This window comes from Lycorma delicatula, chromosome 1 (assembly GCF_047948215.1).
Source record: "Lycorma delicatula isolate Av1 chromosome 1, ASM4794821v1, whole genome shotgun sequence".
In the NCBI taxonomy this organism is placed as follows: Eukaryota; Metazoa; Arthropoda; class Insecta; order Hemiptera; family Fulgoridae; genus Lycorma; species Lycorma delicatula.
In genome coordinates, this window is record NC_134455.1 from 400,372,463 (window position 1) to 400,392,882 (window position 20,420).

At 28.3% G+C, this 20,420-nt stretch overlaps 1 protein-coding gene across 6 annotated transcripts in view; it reads left to right on the forward strand.

Moving 5' to 3' along the window:
* Positions 1-20,420, forward strand: part of LOC142317416 (uncharacterized) — a 195,888-nt gene that overhangs the window by 158,215 nt on the left and 17,253 nt on the right. For 3 of the 6 annotated variants that reach the window (XR_012754734.1, XR_012754737.1, XM_075353970.1), the window contains 3 exons: positions 4,070-4,169; positions 9,070-9,187; positions 10,298-11,765. The gene's annotated coding sequence lies outside the window, so the exon portion shown is untranslated. Of the gene's footprint in view, positions 1-4,069; positions 4,170-9,069; positions 9,188-10,297; positions 11,767-20,420 lie in introns of those variants that run through there. The other 3 variants (XR_012754736.1, XR_012754733.1, XR_012754735.1) reach the window with 3 other exon arrangements.

The window sequence follows — 20,420 nt, forward strand, 5'->3', positions numbered from 1 at the left end:
ACTTTTTAATAGCTAACAATTTTTTAAATTGTGCGTAAGATTTGAACATGGTTATTTCAAAGATTAACACTGTAATATTCTGATTATTAAAAATTAATAAACATTTTTGATTTTCCTCCTTTTAACTCTATACCAATTCTATGTAAGTTGCTACGTAACAAAAGTAAATAATATGAATTTCCTTCAAATTTACGCTGATATTGCAATTTGTTGTTCATCATTATTATCCTATTTTGGATTTATTTATTTAAAACTTTAGGAATATATCAGTCTCTAGATATGTCAAACTTAATGGGTACAGTCAATAGTATTTTGTAGAATTATTTTATTATTATGAAACTGAAGCTTCAGTTATTTTCTTGTTTTTACTTTTAAATAAAATACTGATTCTTTTAACCTGTTTAATTGTTGAAGGTGTCGGCTCATTCCAAGCACTTTTTAACATTCATTAGATTAAGATGAATTTTTTCTATACATTTTCTTCATTTTCCATATCTCGATCACTCAAGTGATTTTTTTCTTTACAGTCTTTAATCATTTTTTGATAATTCATTCTAAAAAGTATTTTAAACTCATCGCAATACATGTCGTTGCCAGTTTTATTATCAGTTACCAAAAACATATGATTCAGTAATATAAAAAAAATTGACAAATATGAAAATTTCTTGTGCTATATTGTGTAAATGAATTGATATTTTCCAATTTGATTTAGTAGTGTTTCTGATACATTTATTCAATGATTGAAGTGATGGAATTTGCTGTTTTATAATTATTTAATCATTGCCATATACAAAGATTCCTTTTTTCATAATTGACATATGTACTGAACTAATTTTAATTGTTAGTTTCATGTAAAATATTAGTAGTTTTATTTTAATCTGTAAATAATGATTGAAAATAAGTGATGGTTCAAAATTTTTAGGTGCAGGTGATATTTACTGATCAGTAATGATTTAGACACATTTTTTTAAAAAAGATATACCTGTCATGATACGAGGGTTATTTTTTTTCAACGTCTGATCGATCACAAAATAAAAACCCGCACAAAAATCGGATGAACCTTTGCGCTTATGTGTTGCACAGCGTCTCTAGTATGGTCTTCAATCACGCCACTTCACTTCGTTTAGTTCTGAACACGCAGCTAGCCCGTAAACATGTCTACAACAATAGCATCTTCCGTCAAGTGTGAAGTGCCTGTGGTAATTTGATTTCTTCAGGCTGAGGGGTGTAATGCGGCTGAAATTCATAGACGAATAAGTAATGTGTACGGTGAAACTTCAATGAGTGACAGCAAAGTACAACAATGGTGCAGGAACTTTAAAGCAGGACGTATAGATGTTCAAGATGCAGACGGTCAGGGAAGGAAGGGAGTGTCAACCAATAATCTCGTTGAGCGAGTGGATGAAGCAATTCGAGAAAATCGTCTGTTCACAATTTCTGTATTGAGTGATTCATTTCCTGAAATTTCAAGGTCAGCTTTCTACACCATTGTGAGTGAGAGACTTCAGTACTGCAAACTGTATGCGAGATGGGTTGCCAAGATGCTGTCCAACCATCACAAAACAATGAGAAGGGACGCCTTCCTAACGTTTCTCCAGCGCTACCACAATGAAGGAGAAGATTTTCTGAACAAAATTGCCACAGGGGACGAAACATGGGTCCATTTAAAAATGAAGAAACAAAAGAACAATGTAAACAGTGGATGCATTCTCATTCTTCCAGTAAACCAAAGAAGTCTTCTCCAATAGAAAGTGTGTGGCTACTGTGTTCTGGGACCGGAATGGAGTTCTCTTGGTGGAATTCATGGAATGTGGCACGACCATCACAGCACTCTCATACTGCGTGACTCTTCAACGTCTACGAAGGGCAATTCAGAATAAGTGGAGAGGAATGTTGTCATCATGCATTGTCTTTCTCCATGACAATGCTCGGCCGCACACTGCAGCTGTAATAAAGAAGCTCCTGCAGCATTTTCATTGGGAAGTGTTTGTTCACCCACCATACAGCTCAGACTTGGCTCCATCTGATTTCCACCTCTTTGCTCACGTAAAATGCTGGCTAGGAGGACAACATTTTTGGCACAGACATCGAGCTGCAGACCAGCGTAGAAAAATGGCTGAAAACACAGGCGGCTCCGTTCTATAACGAGGATATTGGAAAGTTGGTACCACGCTACGACAAATTTCTAAATCGGAGTGGCGACTATGTAGAGAAATAGCATAACTATCAAAGTGCTTGTTACAAATAAAAAAATTTTTATTTTCACTGTGGTTTTAATTTCGTGACCGTTCGGACCTTGAAAAAAAAATAACCCTCGTATTTACCTCTAATACATTTATTAATCTATTTATTTACTTTCTCTGTCTACCTACTCTGTATCCATTCTAAGAAAAATTCATCTGTACGTTTACAATTGGATGTATGTTTGTGGTTAATGTCTTTACAATAGATAGAGAAGCCTGTAAATCACCAAGAGTTCATTTTCTGTAGGATTAACTCAGAACTGTGTGGCCCAATAGCAGACAAATTCCAGTGCTGAAGTTTAACATCTTGGTCAGGCATTATAATCTCAGTGGATTGTAATTTTATATATCTCCTTGTGATACTATATCTGAATACAGCAGAATCTTTTAGGGTTAAACCTATTGAGTATTGAGGAGGGAAACAAATTCTTTTAGTAATAAAAATATTTTTCAATTAAAAACTATTTTTTTTTTTAAATTATGTTACTGGTGGTATTAATTTCATATGTTAATTCCTCCATTAATTTTGGACCTACATAACAATGACTTGAATTCAAATAATAGTTTTTCATTTTTTATAGTTTTTGTATAATCTGTCAGCATATTATTCATGAATAAAAAATTAAGAAATTACATTTAAGTCCAACTTATATCTAATTGCTTTTTACTGCTGTCTAAAATTTAATTTTTTTTTTAAATGATATCAAAACAAACATAGTTTTGTGTCATCTGTGTAGGAATTAGCCTTTTCTTTTAGTCATTTCAGGTAGGAATTCTTCAGTTTTGGATATATTAACTCTGGTGCTCATAATTAATACTCTTGGTAAATTGGGACTAGTAATTCTTTTTTGCTTCTTTTATTTTTTGCTTTATAGATATATATATTATTATTCACTTTCAAAATATAATCTAACTCGGTTATTGGTTATATCTGGAAAGTTATTTCCTTCAAATTTTTTAACAGTTAAACCTACTAAGTCTTCCTTATTTCTGTCTAGTTTTTTCAAACGATTTATTTTGTTCGACTCCATTGTTTGAGGTCTGGAACTATGAATGTACAGATCTATTCTCTCCCTTTTCTCTATGAATGACTTGGAGAAGTTTCTTATGACCATGAAAGACACCCTTCCTTAAATTGATTTTAAATTCATTGTAGAGTGCCCAGATGAAATTGTCCAAAAATGTAAACTGGGTTTCTTCTGTATATATGGTGTTGAATAAGACTAAGAAATAAAGACTTAATGGGCAGCACTCATTTATTTTTATTAGCTTATTAACTTTTAGATTTTATTTTTTCCAAAACTGTTATTTATTATCACAAACTTAATCTGCATGTTACAAGATCAGAATTTTTATTGAGTGCAAAACACCTCTTGTGGAAATTTTTGTGTACTTGTGAAGCTGTCTGCTAATAAGGAGTCCCTATGAAATTATAAAAATGACAATTATATTTACAGATCATTTATATATTCTTTATTTTTATTCCTTTATTAATTATATTGCAGATTATTTGAAAACATTAATTATTTTTAAAGGTAATTTTTTTAAAAAGGAATATATTATATATATATTTCACAATTTAATCAAACATTATTATGACTGTAGTGGTAACAGATTAGTGTTATGGATGTAAAATGAAAAGTGGAGACAAAGAAAGTGGAAATAATTCTGTTAATAAACTAAAGCAAGTATTAACATATAATGGTGAGTAATCAAACATTGTTAAATTAATGTATTAGTACTTAAAAATAAATAAAATATGCTCCATACATGAAATTATACTAGCTGTATCATCTCTTCATTACTTGCTTTGTTTTTCATTTCAGTTATAGATAAAGAATTGTATATAGCAGACAATGGGAAAACAGAACAGCAAACTTAAGCCAGAAGTATTAGAGGATCTTAGGCAGAATACAGAGTTTTCTGGTTAGTATTTTAATATGGTAATGGTTGGTACTGTAATGATTTTTTTTTATTTTGTGTTATAAATTCTATTTGATTGCTGATGTCATTTCTCTGTATATTGTCTTTGTTACATGGCAAAAATCCCCAAACCAAATTACATGACTTTTTTTATTTGGAAAATGTTTAATTAGTCCCTTCATAATCACATGAAACAAACATTACCTTATAGGTAAAGAAATTTTTTTTTATTTGTTGATATAATTGTTAGTGTCGTAGATCAGGATTTGGTTAACTATATATTTTTTTTTGCTGTTTTAAGAATCAATTGATAAAAATAAACTCTTTTGTGAACAAGACCTCAATCACTTGATTAATACTTAAACAAAAGCTTAAGTACAAGGAAGTATTGTAATCATGAAAAATTTCAGATTTCAACAGAAATATTCATTTTGACCATCCCTTAATCCATTTTGACTAGTTTCAGCGTGACGTCTGAACATATGTATCTTGCGTAACTCAAAATGGATTAGTCATAGAATGTTGAAATTTTGGATTTAGGACTCTTGTAACATCTAGTTCTGCACCTCCCCTCTTCATTGCAATACTGGTCCAAAAAGCCCAAAATCCAAAAACATTTTGTTTTTTTTTACTTTTACTTAACTGCAGTAGTAACCTCATTGAGAGCTTTTCAACGATGTATCATAAGTGGTACTTATTTTCATTGGTTCGAGAGCTCTAGCCTAATGAAATATTTGAATCTTATATGGAGAAGGCACATCAGTTCGAATCGGACTTCATCTCCTTTTTTTTAATTTAAATATATTGATTTATTAATAATTATTAACCTCTGATTGCACAAAAAATTACAATAAATAATAATTCAATAATAACAATAAAAAAAAAATATGAAAAAATATCAGAAGCTGTTAATGAAATACAATTTTATGTACTGTTTTATTTTTTGGCGTACAAGTAAGTCATGTGGTATCCACATCAGATTTTTTAAAATCTGAAGTCAAGTTACATGAGGGTTATCATTTATGTGCAAGTAATTATGGAATTAAACTACATACACTGAAATTATATGCACTTATCAGGGTTTTCTTTTAGATGAAGTCTCATTGTGAATACCACAAAAAAACCAAGTACCTATTGCCAAGATGCTCTGTACATTTGACTAGCAAATTTTTTTTATTATAGTTGCAGTTTTTATATCAGTTTAAACTTAATAAATCACTGTAGATTTACTCCCATGAAAATTGTTATGTCCACAGGCGTATTGTCATGTGAAATTTTGTGTCCTGAAATTTAAGAGACCTCTTGATTAAAGCTGAGTTTTTGGTTTTCTTTTAATGTTTACTTCCTGCATTTACTTATTTTTTAGCAATAATTTTTAGAACTTCATTAAACTCTAGAATTACTAAAACACTGTTCAGCAATTGAAGTGAATATTTCAATTTCTTCATCCTTATCTCTTCTTGTAGGTGGGAATTAACATTCGCTAACATAAATTTGGGGGCTATCTCTTCGAGTATTGTGATATAGTCCTTCTATGTTTACAAGTGGCACTGGTATTGTTATAAGAAGCTGCCTTTTATATTGATCGAAAATAGGTACTAGAATAGCTATTTTGTTTTGTAGTTTTTATGTTAGATATTTGCTCACTTGTATAATTAACAAATAATGTGTAAATACAATTTTTTTTTTATATGTGTTTATGTTAATTATAATCAACTTAATTAATTATATATTATATTTAAAATTTGGCCGAGGACAAATCAGATAAGTCATAGAAGCGAAGCTAAAATAAGCAACAAGTAGTCAGAAGAAATTAGGAATTTGAGTAGTACGAGCGTGAAAAACCTACTGTTATTGAATGTAAATTAGAACTGTTACAAACCAGACAATGAGACCCGGAACTGTAGAAGCCATTTTCGTTACAATTCCCTACACTTTTTATTTATTTATATTGAAAAAAAAAAATAATGGCGAATTGTGGTGTTAAGAGTCCAATTAAATACTATTTTAAAACTCCTTTAACATCTGTTGTCAAACAAATCTAGAATAATTTATAGATTGTGTTTCTGAGGTAGTTTTACCATTGTTAATCATACTTATGATAAAAGTAGCAGCAAAGTAAAATTTTTGGATATTTTTTTATTTTGAAGTGGCCTACTGGGGACCATGCCAGTATAATTTTTTTTTCTTTGCATTTTCTTCGAAGCACCCATTCTCTTCTTTGTCCATTTTCTGTGGTGCTTTTACTTCAAACAAGAACCGCTGTATTGTATGTTAATTTTTTAAAATTCAAGTAGCCCTCTCTCTTTTAATCTTTTCTTTCATCTGCTTTTCTGCTTTATGTATCCTACTTAGCATCTTATTTTCAAAAATTTTTCAAAATGTTGTTTATTTAGCCTTTTTGGATTCATTTGTCTGACGAATTATACAAGGCATATTCATAAAGTAAGAAGTGTTTGGTCATTAAAAAAATTTACTCGTTAGAAAACGTTTTTACTTACAGTTTTAGTTTACTACACATCTACTTCACTTTTCCACATAATCACCATTCAGTTCTAAGCACTTTTCATAACGCTGCACCAGTTTCTTTAACCCCTCTGCATAGAAGTTTGCCACCTGGAAATTCAACAAATTGACAACGGAAGTCTTGAGTTCCTTGTCGTTTTCAAACTGTTGGTCACCAAGCCGCTTTTTCAAATGCAAGAAGAAGAAGAAGTAGTTGCTAGGTGCAAGGTTGGAACTATATGCAGGATGGTCAGAAAGTTCCCAATGAAAATCTCAAATCTTCTTGGTTAAGGCAGTGGTATGAGGATGCGTGTTGTCGTGAAGGAGGATTATGCTGGATGATAGTTTCTGCGTCGTTGATTTTGGGTCGTACATCTCAGTTTGATGAGTGTTTTGCAGCACACATTCAGAATCCAGGGTGTCAAAAATGATGCCCTTTTCGTCCCAGAAAACAGTAACAACATTTTTTGACACCAACTTTTTTGGTTTTGGGGAACTTGAATGGCGCCACTACATTGACTGTTGTTTCGATTCTGTGTTGGTATAGGATATCCATGTCTGGTTGCCTGTAACAGTGTGGGAAAATGAATTATCGCCATCTTTTCTATAGCGGTCCAAAAACACTCGTCCACTGCACATTCTTTGCTCTTGTGTTGGTCAGTGAGCATTTTCAGTTCCTATCTGCCACACAATTTGTGATATCTGAGCTTTTCTGTGACTGTTGTGTAGGTAGAGATGTGTCCAACATGCCGAGATTCATCAGTCGCCGATCACATTGCAGTTTTTAATTCACTTGTTCAATGATTTCATCGATCTGAATAACGGGCCTGCCACTCCGCTCTTCATCATGCACATTTGTGCAGCCATTTTTAAAGTCTCAACACTATTGTTTAACCTATTCTTCACTCATTAATGTAGATCCTTACACTAGGCACAACTCCCAATGAATTTTCGCAGCTGAAGATCCTTTTGTATACAAAAATTGAATCGCAGCACTCACTTCACAACTGGCGGGAGAAACAATTGTCGCGAACATTGCGATCTGCATTCACCGGCAGGCAAATGATTACTGGAACCAAAATAACAACTACAGTGGCTTTGTAAATAGCCGATAGATGGCCCTGCATACTTGTAAGTGTGTTCAGACCCGCTAATATTTAAATATAAGCTGATGGCCATTACTTTATGAATATGACTTGTAATTGCATTTTTCAAATCTTGGGTTTTATAAATGTTATTATTTGATTTTTAATGTGTACCCTTCTTCTGCTTTTCTGGAATTATAGACTCTTCTTTGTATTTTTGTTTTGATTTTGAGAAAACGTTCTTACGGGCAGCCAGATTTGCTGTTTCAATTCCAAGCAAGATCACTGGTCTGACTATAGTATTGTAACACCTGAATTTTACATTTATAGAAAGGTTGTTTTTTGTTTATTTTTTAGGTATCTTCGATTGTTAGTAAATACAATTTTTCTATTTTGGATTTCAGGATCCAGACAGCTTTGTGCGACTCTTTTTTACTGCTTACTTACTTTCCTGAATATTAAATTGAGTTGTTACATTAATTTTTCCGTACTTTCTTTATTGATTTTTTGGCATACATTTTTTAGGTTTGACATGATTTTTGTTTTTGAGAAGGAAATTTGCAAGCTTACTTGTTCTGTTGAATTAGCAGGTTGTTAATTTTGGAAACTCCCATCTTCTGATTTTGGGAGAAGTGCTAGTTCATCTGCAAAAGCAAGGCTGCTGATTTTTAGATTTTGATTTTTGGTCCAATTTTAATGCTTTTTTCATTTTTTTTCCAGAAGGTTTTCATGTCTTTATTTAAAACTAGATTGAATAGGATGGGAGACAATCCATCTCCATGTGCCAGACCTGTTTTAATTTGAAAATGACATATTGGTGATTTGAAGATATTCTTTGCTGATTTCTTCCCAGAATTTTACCTTAGAAATTATGACTGTCAACATAAAATTTATTTGTACAACTTAATCCATCTATTTATAATGTTACCAAATGTTATTATACCAGTCTTTGCATTTTAAGAAAAATTACACATTTTTAGTGACCCCTAAAATGCCTAATTGTTCATGATTAACACCAACTGCTAAAAGGAATATTGAAGGCATGCTGAAGTATACAGTATGCTGTTCAGTATACAGTAGTATACTCAACCGTACAAAAAGCTGGAATCACTTCAGATGCTTGTTGTTGGATTCTAGCATACTGTAGAGGAAATGAATTTCTTTAAAAACATATATTGCAGCCTCATTCTTTTGATTGATAATCCATTAGGTAAAATACATTTCATATATTTCTACATATATTTGTAGGTCATAAAAGAGTGGATCAATTAGCTATCAAAACAAATGTTGTTATTAATTTATTTTTATTTTAGATGCTGAAATACAGGATGGTACAAAGGTTTCTTGAAGGATTGTCCAAGTGGACATCTTAGTGTTGAAGAATTTAAAAAAATTTATGGAAATTTCTTTCCATATGGTGATGCTTCAAAGGTAATCTTGTTGTGACACTTATTATTGATGCTTCTTCCTGTTGTGTATATTTTTTCTATTTCTTATTCATTTATTTTATACATGTGTAATAGATAATTACTGATGCAAGGACATTTACTGATATAAGTCAATAGTTTTGAATCATGTAAAGTCATTTGAATCAAAATTTTTAGAAAATATGTGAGCTCAAAAAAAAAAAATATTTAACTTAACTATGCACCTTACCAAAACTTAAACTGTCCTAGGTAGTACAAAGAACAATTTGTAATTTTTTTAAAAAAAGTAATGCACAAAGTAAAATAATTTAAAAAAAATTGTTTTACAGTTTTAACAATACTCACAGATTAATAAATTTATAGGCTATAAGAGGTGTGTTTTATGTAAATTAACAGAAAAAGATAATAAATTTCATTATACTGGATTACTTGCCGCTTATTTATACAAATAGTAATACTCTGGTTGTTTAATTTTATTAAGCAATCAATTTCATGATGCACACTTAATATGTGAAATACTGTATCTGATGATTGAATTTACTCTGAAAATTCATTCTACTTAAGTAATAATGATATTAAAACGACAATTTTTTTCAGTATTAATGTAGAAGGTGATCTACTGCTGTAGTTAGTTACTTAGTTCTTAGATGGCGCCACTGAAATGCTATATTGAAATAAGAAAATAAATAAATAAAATTTTTAACATAATCTAACCAAACTTAAACTTCACTCGCTAACCTTGAATAAGCGAGCATAGGTGAAGTTTGATTACATTATATTTATTTATTTTCATATTTCAGAATAGCGTTTCAGTGGCACCATCTAAGAACTAAGTAACTAACTACAGAGGTAGATAGACTCCGTACATTAATACCTTTTTTCTCTTATTTTTATTTAGTGTTTAACTTTTTTATTATAAATATAATAAATTTATAATATATAAATGCATTAAATCATTTTTTTTTATTTATGTGGGCCATTTGGAAAACTCTTGGCTTTACAAAGAAAGCACAAGAGTTTTCAATTCAATGCATTTAGACCAATGACTTTTTAACTTTTTATTACCCAAGTATAATGTGATTTGTACAGCTACAAGTATAAGTGGTTGTTTCAGTTTTGAACTCATCATTTGAAGTAAATCTTTGTCCAGCAAACCATTTCTTCAGGTTTGGAAAGAGGAAGTAATCAGTGGGAGCCAAATCTAGTGAATTTGGCACTTGCGAAAGGACTATGAAGCATAGGTCATGGAATTATGTAGCAGTAACTCAAGACTTGTGTGCAGGTGCATTATCATGATGAAAGAGCTTTTTCTTTTCAACCAGATGTGGATGTTTAGCTTAAACAACACCCTTCAATAAGTCCAGTAGTGAACCGTAATACTCCTGTAATGGTGCTCTCTTTTTCCAGGTAATCTGGTAGTCAACACACCTTTTTCCAGGGAGTCAACACACCTCAAGAATTCCAAAAAACTGTAGCCATGACTTTTCCTGCTGATGAAACTGTTATTGCTTTTTTTGGTTTATTTTAACCTGCTCTCATCCACTGTTTGATCTCTGCATATAATAGTGAATCTGTGTTTCATCTACTGATATAAAATGTTAAAAAAACTCTGTGAAACCACATTTAAATCAGTTCAGTCTAATGCATTTTTGTCAGCTGTTAACAAATATAGCACCCATTGAGTGGAAAGCTTTTTTATACCCAAAACATCATGTAAAATATAGTGGGCATAATCTATTGAGATGTTTGTAATGTTAGTAAGCCCAGGTACCTTCAGTTGCCGATCATCTAATACAGATTGTAGATTTTTGTGATGATTTCATCAGTCAAAGCAGTTTTTGTGCATTCTGAGCATTTATCATCTTGATTGAATGTAGACTATGTCTAAATCCAGCAGTCCATTTTTCTATCGTCAGATATTAAAGAGGAAGAATTCTTTAAAGTGTTATGTAACTCATTTTGTTTGACCGTCAGGATTAAACCTTTCAAGACAATACTTTATAATCGCTCATACTTCAATTTTATTGAAGTTATTTCAACATTTCTCAGAAAATGTCAAAATCTGTTTCCTTTACCAATCTCCACAAGCAACTAAACAACATGTCTGAAACTTTGCAGCATGTCGTTTAAGAATACCTAGTCATGTTTCCAGAGATGTCCCATCTCTGTGTCAGGCCAAGAACTTTCCGAATAATCCTAATTTAATCAATTTAAAATATTTTTTATTAAAATATAAATATATATTTATTTATTAATGTATAAAATTTATTAATAATTTTTTAATTAAAATTTTTGAGACTGATGTTTTTAATTAATTTATTATGCTTACAAAAGAAAATCGGTTCTGAAGAAGTACAGATCTCTGTTTTGTACTCATTAGAGATACATACTAGAAAAGCAATAATTAGGAAAATGTTTAAATGTAGTTTAATAAATTAATATATTCTATCACCGGTTTAACTTCATCAAGACGATGCAGCTTTTTTAAACCATTGAATTTTTGAAACAATTTATTTGTGCAAAAGATTCATTATTTACTATTATTAAATTACAAATAAATTAATAGAGCAGTGATATTTATTAAAATATTATATTTTATGAAATACAATAGATATTTAGAAAATACAGTTTCTGTTAGCTGTTACAAGACTTCTTTCACATTATGAAAATAAATATATATTTCAGTTACATGAATTTATAATGTGTTGATCAAAGAGATGTATGTTGATATAGCAGGTATATCATTGAGTTATTATATGCTCAATACTCAATATGCTATATGCTCAATATTTTTCTTACTTATAGATCCAAACTTAGTTATAGGAATAACTATTTTTAAAGTATTGGATTTTCTCACAACTTATTGCACGTAAGTGCAATGAAACGTAATCTGTTTCATACAATAATAGTTAATTTACTTAAAGTTACAATTAACTTTTATTTAAAAAATATAATTTCTATTCTAACTTTAATTATGTTTTAAAAATGTAAGAATATATAAAGTATATACAGAATATATAAGAATATATAAGATACAGAATATATATATATATACAGAATATTATATACTAATATTATATTAGTATAATATAATAATAATTAGTATATACTAATATTATATAATATTATATTACAGAATATTATATATACAGAATATATAAGAATACATTATTTTTAATAATTGATTCCCTTAATGAATTTTGTTTTCTTTGCTTATTCAAGTAAATTATTCTTTTTTTCTCAATTTTTTTCATTTTTTCTTTTTACTTTAAGCTAATATTAAACCAGTTATTTTTTTCTTATTTCAATTTAAAGTTAAACAAAAATAAAAGAAAGGAAAACAAAAAATACATTAAAATAAATTATACACACACATAACTACACACAATACATGCTTCTATGCAATTGCTAGATCAATCAAATATAAACCGGAGATTTATTTTTAACATTACTAATGTAGAATATAAATATAAAACATATTTATGTTTTATTCTTTTCTATGTACTCTTTCTAAAGTTTTACACATTTTGAGATTGTGGATTCTTTCTTCATAAAAAGTTTAAGGACATGTCATGAGCCAATTGCGCAATTTGTTGTAAATTGATATCCTTCCAGTGCTTTCTTTAATGTTCCAAATAAAAAGAAATTGCAGAGGGATACATCTGGACTATATGGAGTATGTTCTGAGATTTCCCAGTAAATTTTGTTCAGTTTATATCAAATGCTAATAGCTGTGTGAGGCTATGTGTTAGTCATAAACAGGACCATACCAAGGCATTGTCAACGGAACATTTACCAAGGGCGCTCAGAACATGAAACAAACCTTTTTTACAACGAAAAATACAATATAAACAGTAAACAGTACATTTATTAAAAGTTTTGTTCAAAGCTTAGACTTAAAAGGACCATAATGGGTATCTATTCATGCAGGTCAATTTTTTTAACCAAGGAAATGCAGTCAAGGCAGTTTTTGATTGATTTGAGGTTATTGTTTCAGTCTTGAGAAATATGAAAGATGGCAATTCTTTTACTGACTTGCATTCGCTTGCCAAATCACTGTACAAGCAAATTTAAAGTTATAAATTTCTTATATTTTGAAGCTCTGGAATCTGGTACTAAATACATTAAATAATGTCAATATTCGTATATTACTTAAGAAAAGAGATCAGAATTTTCATTAAGGTTGTTCATCTAGCCGATTCCAAACTTTCAACATAATTAATATTATTTTGCCTCAAACAGTTCATAGTAATAGGATTGTACTGTACTTTTTTTTAACATTAGTTAATAACTCAATGTTAATTAACATTTAATTATTGTTAATTATTTAACATTTAACATTAGTTATTTTCTTGGGTGTTTATTATAAAATCAGTTTTGGTGCTTTCATTATCATAAAAAAAAAATTTTAACATACATTCAGGGTTTATAATACTTTTTATTGATCTGTTTAATGCAATTTTTAAGGTTTAGTTCTATCATTAAAACAAATTAATAACGTTGTACTTAAGTTTAAATTAAAAATTATTAAGTATAAATTAAAATGGTTAAAATTAATAACTTTTATTTAAAAATAAGTAATAATAAACTTGAAAATTTACTAAGAGAAAATTACAAAGGATTAAAGCAAAAAGAACAAACTTATTAAGCATATCAACCTTGTATGTAAAAATAAAAAAGAGAAAAAGTACAGACTTATCTGCCACAGTTTTTAACTAAATAACTACTTTAATTATTGCTTTAGTCATATTGGGTAGTGTTATTTTTAAGTAAGATACTTGTATTCTGTATGTCTAGTCTTTTAATTTTTGGTTATATATATTTATAATTATAATATATAATAATAAATAAATTTATAAACTTTCTTTTTTGTATGGATGTGTACATTTGTACGATTGTATATGTGATGCATGTATGTACATCTGCTTGAATGTATAATGTATGAATGTCATACGTGTGCATTGCACTAAGTGTGATTGATAATAATCTTGCTTAATTTGAGCGTGTATGTAAAAATTTTACAGATGTGCTCATAAAAAATGCACATATTGTTACACTAAATAATAGTGTAAAATTTTTATGCTATAACCTAATGATCATTTGAAACTAAGATTTTTGTTTGGTTTTCCTTATTTTTTTTTTGTAAACCTTTTGTTTTAAAATAAAATAAACATGTATGGCTTTCTTTATATTATGATGTTAACAGTAATAATTATTATTTTTTATTTTATTTGTGTCTTTTTATTAATATATAGATTGATTGTAGCAGATTAATATAATTCAGCATTAAAATAAAGGTCACTGTGATTTCTGGTGCTTAAGTGCATAAATAGTAATATTTTGTAATGTTATTTTGTTAATTTTTATTTTTTGAGTTCTATGTCGGCAGTAAAAGAATTTCTTTTCATAAATTACATCTACAGAATGCTTTAATTATCATCGTTATTAATTATCACTTGTAATAAAAAAAAGTATTACACAGAAATTTTGTACTGATTGGAATGTAAACATCTGACTGTTTTAGACATCTTAAACAATATATATGTGATAAAAAATAATTTTAATAACAGATAAAGAGAAAGTTGTTTAAGTTTAGTTTTACTTTGGTGTTTTGAAGAAAATAATTGCCCGAGGGTTAACATCCATTCTTATACTAAAAAAACATTATCTTTTGTACCTGGAAGGAAATGCACTCAAGGAAGATAATTTTTTCAGAATTTACTAGTTTAATAACAAATATATATGTATAATTTGATGTAGAATGCCATTTATATTCATACAAACAGTTTAAATTTGCTGCCTCAGTTTTGTATATTAACCAAACATATCTTGAATGTTATTGAATGTGAAATTCATAGAATTTCTTTCTTATAACAAAGAATCTGTTGGTGATAAAGTCAAATTAACATCAGGATGGGTGGCTACTGTTTCCAAACTGTGAGGTAAGGTAGTCATTACTGAAATATCTGTTGCTTTTAACACTGCATTCTGAACAGTAGCCATGAATCGGCATGACTCATGTCTTCTTGAAACCATACAATACAATATTATTTATAAATTTGTATATAATTAGAACTTTTATGAATTTTTATCATCGATAAGAGTATAGTTACTGTACTACATTGAGCTGTTCACCAAGTGAACTGGTACATATGGGAAAATAGGTGATCTCTCACGAAGGCCATCTTCTAAGTAGGAAATGAGTGAATATTATATAACATAACAAAATTAAATAAAATTTTAATTTTACTTTTTATTGATAAATGGTTACGTCGTTAACCATTTACGATGTTTTTTGTTGCATTAACTGGTTAATGGTTACATCATTAACAAATTTAAATTTTAAGGTATATGTCCTTTACTTGTTATTGATGACATCACTTATGTAGAGGCATAGATGCAAGTGATATATGCAATTAATGCGGATGACTTGTTCTGTTGCTTTTTACTTAAGAAAAAATTTGTACTTTTATAAATTAAGTTTTATAATTTAAATATTTTGTCTTAAGTAATTTAAATTATATTAAAATTTATTTAAAATGAAAATTTGTTGTTAATTCATTATTCTAGTTGCATATAATTTTGTCGGCTCTTTGTTTTTTAAAGGAGAAAAATAACTACATGGTTTTTGTTCTTATTATTTTTAACATTTATTTCAGGTTATACATTTTTTGTTAATTCTTGAATTAAGAAGATTAGTTATATTTGATATGTTTTAAGATGCTTTCAAAACACCTCTTCAAAAATTACAGGTTTTTCTTTTAATAAAAATGTTATGGATGTATTGATTTTTGTTTGAATATAATCAGTTTTTCCTTTAAATGAAGTAATTATTTATTTAAACAAACTTTTGTTTAAATATGAATATGTTATGTTAAAAAATATTACAGTACTCATGTTACAAAAAAATGATGATCGTGTCCTCTTTCTTCATTAGGTTGTATTCAGTAAAATTTAGCCTGAGTTAGTAGTGCCTTTCATCAGAACCACACTATTATTATTTTTAATAATCTCTTGAATTCAGGGTGAGTTATTACACCTTTGTGTAGTAAAATATTTTACCTCCTGTAAAGAAGTCATTTTTATATTTTGTTAAATTTGATACTAAATGATAGCATTTTACTGTATGACATACATTGTTGCCCTAATCATATGTACTGGATACTGGACACTTACCTTATAAATTTATTAGAAGCAAATCACAATTGGATACTATTCTGTTTATTTTGAATTAAGTTAATTGATATTCAAATTAACTAAGTAATTAATTTAAATAAAACATTAATTGCAATTAGGGAATTATATATATTGATTATATAAATATATATTTATTATGTTAAATGTTTTTATTTACAATAATTTCATTTGTTTGAGGAAATTCATGGAAATCTAAAGAATATAATTAACAGGGACCTAAATTTTTAAATACTTGTAACTGTACCAGTTTTTTTTTTTTACATCAGAGAAAAATCTCATTGGTGGCAATTTCCACCAATTAGAAAAATAGAATGTAGTCCTAAGCCTCTGTTCAGTCTAAAGGTTGAAGAAATTGGATATGATAAAGAGTAAAGCTACCAGACAATAAATACTTCACTCACAAGAATTTCAATCATTATCGTAATCGATCGCGGTTAGTGACAGATGATCTGTTTATATTGAGGTAACTGAAGTTGAATTATTGAATTCAAAATCCTAGAAAAGAGGATTGGATTGTATTGGAACTTTCTTAAGAAAAAAATCAAAGAATTAAAAAATATGTATTTAAAACAAAAAATGGACAAGTTTATCGGTTCTGAAGTTCTAAAATGTTAGTGAACTGAATTTAAAAGTCGTTTCATTATTGTAATACTGAAAGAAAGTTAATTTATTATGTTAATTATTATAGTATATGTAAAATCTAAAGGCGGGTTCTCCCTCTAAGCTGCCTCTACCCTACTCCTCTAACCTGGCATGTGTAACGTGTGCTACTGGTTGCAACAAAAGTAATGTATACATGCTATTAAAAAAATAATTCTCATAACTATGACGCCACGTCAAAGAAAATTATAAAATTATTGCCTACAATAAATAAACAACTCATTTCATATACTTTTTATTACATCATTGTTACTATTGATTTATAGCAAAACCAAAGTTTAATATACTTGAAAAAAAATAAATTGTTTCATATATCTTGGACAATATATTAGGCATAAATAATTTTATTTGTAATAATAAATTACCAGAACATATTTCATTACTACAATAGTGGCATCATAATTAGTACGGTGCAAGTCATTACAAATTAATTTATGTGACTTTTGGGATACACTACTATGGCTGCTGGTGTGAGGAGAAGTCGATAAGTGATGTAAAGAACAGTGAAGGGGATGCCGTAGTTTACTATGGGCCCGCCTTCAGATATTATATAGACTGTAAATTAAATATCAGATAAAAATAACAAAAATTTCAGAAAGTGTAGAATGTTATGTTGATGTTATAAATTTAGGTATATTTGAAGTTAATATTTGAAAATGTTACTTTTCTGTTATTTTCTTCTTTAAATATTATGGTAATCTTGGTAGCTCAGCCAGTAGAACAACTGGCTAATTTAATAAATAGTTCATTAGGTCTAATATTTAATTTCTTGCTTAAAGTTTTCAGTTTTAATTAGTTGAAAATTTTCTCTATTTTTTTTTTGTGCACTACCACTTATATAAGTTAACATTATTTTTGGTTTTTATTCGTTATATTTTTGTATTTCATCTCAATACCTAAGCAAGCTTATCTAGAAATCATCTACAAAAATAAAATTACACTTATGTAAATAGAAGAAACCGGGGTAGAATTCAGACAATTTTCAGGAGGAGTGATTTTTTTTTCAGTTGAATAATTAAATTAAAAATTCAGCTAATTTCCAATTTGGACATGATTAATTGTAAAGTCAATTTTTGTATATTTTTTGAAAGAAATTGTAAAGAAAACAAAATATATGGTTAACCCATTTTCATCCTGACATAGTCGATGAATAAAAATCTGAATAATCTGGAAATATCAAAAATTTATGATGTGGTTGAGACCGTAATAAGCATAGAATTTAAAATTCAGAAGTATATGTAGTAATTATAAATTCAAACTTAAAGTAAGATCAGTTTTGAAGAAAATAGGTCTACAATTCAGTTAAAATAAAACAAGGGATGGATAAGTTTAATGTGCTGTTGTGGCTGCAACAGCTTATGCTTCTGTATAAACAGACATATCTCAATTCAGAAAAGTCTGAATTCTCCAATATGAAAAAATTAATAAATCGTTTTAAGTTACTTTAACAAATAGAAATTATATGTCTAACCAAAATTATAAAAATAAATTTATGTTAAGTTTTATAAAAAATAAATAATATATTTATTTAAAATAATCCAACATTGAATGAATTGTGTTCCGCATGAACATTATACAGATAAATAGGGTTAAACTATATATCTAAATAAACTAGGTTCTATTAACAAAGTTACATCATAGATTCTGAGACATACAACGAGTGGTTTGATTGGAATGAAACAAGATGACGATGTAGCATGCTAGAATACAAAAGCTCTTGAATATGTGGAGTAACATAACAATGGATTTTTTAGAATGTAAGGAACATTATAGCTTTATCTAAATAAAAAAAATTTATTAAATTTTGTTTTGTAATGTTTCCATATTTAAGTGTTCATAAATTTTTAGTTAACTTTTAACTTGAAAATCTGATCGCACTTAGTAAAGGAAAATCTTAATTAACTGGGCTTATTATTAACCAAGCTGTCCTAATAATAATAATAATAGAAATTCTGTAGGGTTACACTGTGTACAATCTACAATGTACACAGAACCTGATTATAATTTAACTTTTATACTGGGAAATTACTACCGGTTTGCTCCCTGCATATGAAGGATTGATTCTTTATTTCCAACTTTATTTCTACTAAACAAGAATAGCTTCTTTTGTAATAAAACAAGAAACTGTCATGCTAACTTTTATGTCGATCACATAGTGGGTCATGAATATTATAGATTATGATAATGAGAAGAGTACAGCTTGTAAACTATACTAAATTTGATTAGTAAACAATAGTAGGTAGAAGACGATTATTGATCATTAAACAATCATGTTAAATACTGTTAGTTTCAAATTAAATGCAACAATCATCTCTGAATGATTATTGAATTGAATTGAATTTACTGTCGCATAAGAAAAACCAGTCTCTTAAAAATTGAGGTAATATCATCAGCTATATTAATTTTATTGCTGTGTTAAATGGAATAAAATGTTTATTATGAAGGAGGTTAGCCATAACAATTTTACACTGCTGTTTCCCTTTTTTTCTTAAATTAGTATTCATAGTACATTTATGAATATTGATGACATGTTAACTATTTGCATAAATGTAGAATTGAAGAAATTAATTACAGATGAAAAAATGTTAATAATTGGTAAATGAATAAAACTATAAAAGTGTTGTAAAATTTTGTAACATTTATTTATTTTACTTTTTATAATCTGTTTGCGTGCCATTGTTAGGAAGCATTAAAAGGAGAGAAACCATTATTTCATTTCTTGTTGAAGAGTCAGTGAATTATACTGGTAGAACCAAATTTTGGACCTCAACAATCAGACGAGCAGTGTTTTTATTTTTATTATCTTTTTATACACTCATTTTTTTGTTTTTTGGCCCTGAGAAATTTTATTAAAAAAATTTCGGCAGTCCTTTATTTCTTCAAATTAATTTTATTATTATTTTTTTAATTACGTACATAAATTGATGGTATTAGTATTATGACATATCTCAGTTATGTGTGATGCCGACTTAGTTCTCTTCTTTAGCACAAATTGGAATGCACATGTGATTCTTTTTCAATCGTCGTTATGTGTTTGTATGTAATAATTTATTGTTGTGTCAGTCCAATTTGACACTTGATATAATGTAATAATTGCCAGTATTTTATCATTACTTACTTACTATTATTATTAATGTGTATAAATTAAAATTAACTATAGTTAAAATTTATAATTTTAAGAAATAATTGCAAATTGCAACAGGTATAAATATAATAATAATAATAATAAATAATTATTATTATGTATTATTATTAATTAATTAATTACTAATTATACTTAATAATTATTACCATTCAGTGCATTAAAGTGTTGACATTAATATCAGTGTTTTCATTACTTTTTTGTTTTATTATTTTCAGTCCAGTCCAATAAAATGTTA